Consider the following 4,869-nt stretch of genomic DNA (forward strand, 5'->3'; position numbering starts at 1 on the left):
ATGAAATAGAGCACCATAATTTACTCCTGTGGCTCTCACACTACTCAATAGAAAGAGAAAATACATTCATAGAAGAATATATTTTGAATACAAGGTGTCAAAGAGTCAAATAGACCTTTCTTAGTATAAGACATATAAATTACCAAGAAGTATGTGAAAAAATACTCAGCTCATCACTGTTTTAGTTCTTATCCCTTGCATCTGGACATCTTCCTCTAAAAAGCTGCTTTTCTGAGCTCCTCAGTGTCTCTACTTCTGATTCTCACTTAAAACCCTTTCTCCTCATAACTCGCTTTTCAGTGTGACTATTGGGTGTTTGATCTGAAAATAAAATCAGCATTTCAAAGGCTCTTTTCTTATTTGCAGTCTGGATTTAGACATTTTGCAGGTACTTAGAGTACTCACCTTTTACATGATATAATTATATACTTTATTATGAATTAATTATTTATCATGAATTTTTCATATACTACAAAAATGCAAAGCTCACAGATTCAGAAAGGGTACATACTAGGCACTTAATACTTTGGAATGATTAAATCAATTCATAATACACTCACCAAACAAATGAGACTATGCCTTACTGTGATGAAGACTAGAAAGTTTTCCAGAATTCAAGATTATCATTTTTAAATTCAAGATAGATAATGCAGTACAATATATTTAGGAACCCACCAACTATTGGTAGTAGTCCTTTACATACATACAAATTGTGATACATTAATATACGATAAACCACTTTAAATTATATGACTTGGAAAAAACAACAGGAGTATACATTTGTTTTGGTAGAAGTATTTAGGTATTTGGAGTAATACCTTATTCACTTAAAATAATTTTCTTTTAGTTTTTTCACAGCTTCCTTTACATCTTTGTTGCTTAAGCTATAAATCAGAGGGTTTAGCATGGGAATCACCAGGGTGTAAAACAGTGAGGTCATTTTGTCCTGATCCAGGGAGTAGGAAGAACTGGGCCGGAAGTACATGAAGAGCATGGTTCCCTGGAAAATGGCAACTGCAGTGAGGTGGGAGGCGCAGGTGGAGAGAGCTTTGAGCTTCCTCTCAGCAGAGCAGATCTTTATGACTGACAAGATGATATAGCAATAGGAGACCAGGAGTCCGGAGATGGTGCTCAGTTCTATGAAACCAAAAATAGTGAAAATGACTAGCTCATTGACCTGAGTATCTGAACAAGATATTAAGAGGAGAGGGATATCACAGAAGAAATGATTAATCTCGTTAGACCCACAGAAACACAGGCGGAATGTCAATGTGGTGTGTACCAGAGCATCTGCCAGGCCCACCAGGTAAACCCCAGCCAGGAGCTGGGCGCAGAGCCTGCTGGACATGTGGGCTGTGTACAGCAGGGGACTGCTGATGGCCTTGGACCTGTCGAAGGCCATCACCACCAGCAACACACACTCAGCGTCTGTAAAGGCACAAAAGATGAAGAATTGCCGAGCGCAGCCAATGAAGGGAATAGAACTGTTCTCAGCAAGCAGATCCACCAGCATCTTGGGGCCAACTGCATTGGAGTAGCAGAGGTCGGAGAACGACAAGTGGCTGAGGAAAATACATAGGCATGTGCAGCTGGGAATCCACTCTGATTAAAGTAATAATTCCAAAATTTGCAAAGATAATAATGAGATAAACAAACAGAAATACCACGGATAGAGTTACTTCCATTTCAGAATTATTGGTAAATCCCAAGAGAAAGAATTCAGATAGCAATGAACAATTTGCAAAATCCACTCCTCTTTGTTCTTGTTTTATACTGGAAAAAAATCATCAAGAGGATGCTAGACTAGGTGTTGATTTTTCTGCATTTCCAAAAATGTTATTATGAGGCAAGCTATGATTTGTTTCTCTAAATTGTTTTATTCACTTCCAGAAACTGCCAAGACAAGTACCACTATTAAAGGAGCATTATCATATTAAGAAGTTGACCAATTTTGATTCTGAATTTGTACATAGTTATCCAGATGGGTGATTTAACCATCAATTCTTTGGCAGTAGAGGAGTAGATTTGAATAAACTCATAGCTGTTTCCCTGATTCCAAATGTTATAAAATAAATGCTAGAATCAGACATATAATCTAGAAAAATAAGAGTAAATATCTCAAATCCATTTGTTGCATTATTCAAATAACATAATTGATATTACACTGACAGTGACACTGCATACAAAATTTACGTAAAGTGAAAGCTCTTAAGGTACCTTTTTTGCTGTATACTGTATATTGAAAAATGAAACGAGTTTTTTCTGTCACTCATCATGAATGTTTTGCCAGAACTTTTATAACCCTTTTACAGCCCACTTAATACCAAATTTCAAATCTCTTAAAAGCCAAAGACCTGTGATAAAAAGAAGTAGGAACAATAGGCTATAACAAATACCCTCGTTTATCACTGATTTTTCCTTCAAGTTCCTCATTACAATGAAAGCGGGAGGAGAAATAGTAAAAGTTTTGTAGATAAATGGGATTCTATTTCTTGTACTTGTGATTTCATTTATGTGTGCATGGGGTTATGTGTCTGTTCAGGTATCTACCTTTTGATGTAACATTGGAATATATATGGTAACATGACATGACTTATTACTTCTATATGTAAATAGTGCAGTATATAATGTGATCCAGGAGGACTTGAATCTGCATACTTGTATATTTGTAACATGTTAATTTGTATTATTATATGAAAAAAGTAATAACAACCTTAAATTTACATATGCCATATCATTTACAGAGTGATTTGGAAAAGAAACAGATTACCTTGGAATCTTGATTAAAATATGAATAAATAAAACCTTTATAGTAATAAAATAATGATCTGATCAATGATATTGCACAAAATTAATAAAGAAAGATCAAAAAGCTCTACTTTTATTGTTTTTTGAACTTATTGAAAAACAAAACATGTTTTACTCACTATTGTGTCACTAGTCATCATTGGTTTCCAAATAAATGCTTCGTATAGCTCCCCAGATTCCAAAAAATAAATCATTTGAAAAGAAAAAGAAGGGATTAAAAGGAATAGGAGCAGCAGACTACAACAGGACACTTGTTTACCATGGCCTTTAGAATTGATGCTTCAGTACACAGAAAGTGGAAGGAGGAACGGGAAATTATTCTGAGATATATTGGCTTTTATTTCTCATGTTTCTGTTTAACTTTCTGTATGTACTTTGGGGAGTAGGAGAGTTTATGTGTGTCTATATGTTCACATATCTATGTGGGTGGTCAAATCTTATTTTTTTTAGATTGAAGACTGACATTTTCACATAGCGATATTTGTAATGTGTTCTCTATTATTTGAATAAAACTAAAAATATTTTAAACTTTACTTTTCTACATCATTTGCAGTGGGTTTTTTTTTTTTAAAGTGGTTACGTATAAGTCTGGATTAAAGTATGAGTAATTAAAATTTTCAAAATTCTGTAGCAAATTACAAATGGATTCAGTCAGATTCACTCATCTAAAAAAAAAGATATATTTGGCCATTAGATGATAAAGAGTAACCTAGTAAGTAAATATGAATTCATTCATTTTCACATTCCACAATATTTGAGATCTCAGTTTTACAAAAAAATTTTATTTTTTTAACCTATTGTTTTTGTTTTTTGTTTTGTTTTTTTGGTACTGGGGATTGAACTGGGGACCTTGTGCTTGCCAGGCAGGCAGCAGAACCACTGAGCTAAATCCCCAGCCCAAAATTCTATTTTTTTTAAAAAGTTAATTTTATTGGTATATTTAAATTATGCAATATAATGACATTCATCATTGGAAATTTGCACCTTTACATAATCTCTCTTGGTTCTTATTTTTCACCCTTGCCCAGCCCTCCATTCAACCCCTCCATCCCTCCCTATTTACAAAGACTTTGTTTCCATTTTTTCATTTTCTAATATTAATTCCGTTCCCCTCTTTCCTTTCCCCTACCCCTCCCACTTCCCCCTCCCCTTTGCCCCTTTTCTTCCTATTTCACATTATCTGAAATTCTATTTTTTAAACCACTCAGATACTTACCTGAGAGGAGAAATTTTTTCTGCTGTTTTCTCTGGTACCTGAACAATATGAAGATCATATTTATTTTCATATAGTGACTGTTGGATGACTTTTGTAATCTTCTGCCTTCGTGCTTTTATGCTGTTTAGACTATTAATTAGATCCTTGGTTCAATATTTTCCCCTGAGAATACTGCAAGAACTTCAGAAAAGGCTGAACCTCTAATTCATGATGCTCACCAGCATACTGATCAGTATTGAGGACTGACTCGATTTTTAGCACTATTATTCATGCTTATCCCAACTCTACACTCTCTTCTCTTGAAATCAGACACCTAGTGAAACTGAACTATATCCCCTACATACTAATTTTCATGTGCTTTTCATTTTTCATCCTATCTCTTTCATTTTGGAAATAGTCTTCTGCAGGGTTTAGACAGGGTGATCATACATGCTGCTTTTTTCATTAATTTTTGTCTATTCATCTACCCTACCTGCATGTCAAGCATTATCATTTACATTATTCTATGGCTTTAAATTTTTCACTCATCTTGTATTTTCCTAAAGTTGTTTCTAGAATATGTGTGTTTCTACTTTTCTAGAGTCAATAGCGCAGATATTTGCATGAATAAAGGATTAGTAAAGTGTATTGTTCAAGATATTCAGGTTGTTAGGCAGGTGGCTGTCCAACAAAGAGTAGATACAAACAAGTTTAGGAGTCTGCTTCTGCTAACAGAGTTTACATGTACAGCAGTGATTGGGTTTTTAAAATCTACATTTGGGTAATTCTTTCCAGAAAAAGCCAAATTTATTCACATTAGAATAACTTTGTGTTCTATTATTTACTGTAGCTATTTGATAATTGAG

The 4,869-nt window shown here is 34.3% G+C and overlaps 1 pseudogene; it reads right to left on the reverse strand.

The window, feature by feature from the left end:
• Positions 1-823: 823 nt before the first annotated feature.
• On the reverse strand, positions 824-4,502 carry LOC101716302 (olfactory receptor 5W2-like; annotated as a pseudogene).
• Positions 4,503-4,869: the final 367 nt, after the last annotated feature.

Source organism: Heterocephalus glaber, unplaced genomic scaffold (genome assembly GCF_053883595.1).
Source record: "Heterocephalus glaber isolate CG9 unplaced genomic scaffold, H.glaber_assembly_v1.0 deba00001805, whole genome shotgun sequence".
Lineage (NCBI taxonomy): Eukaryota > Metazoa > Chordata > Mammalia > Rodentia > Bathyergidae > Heterocephalus > Heterocephalus glaber.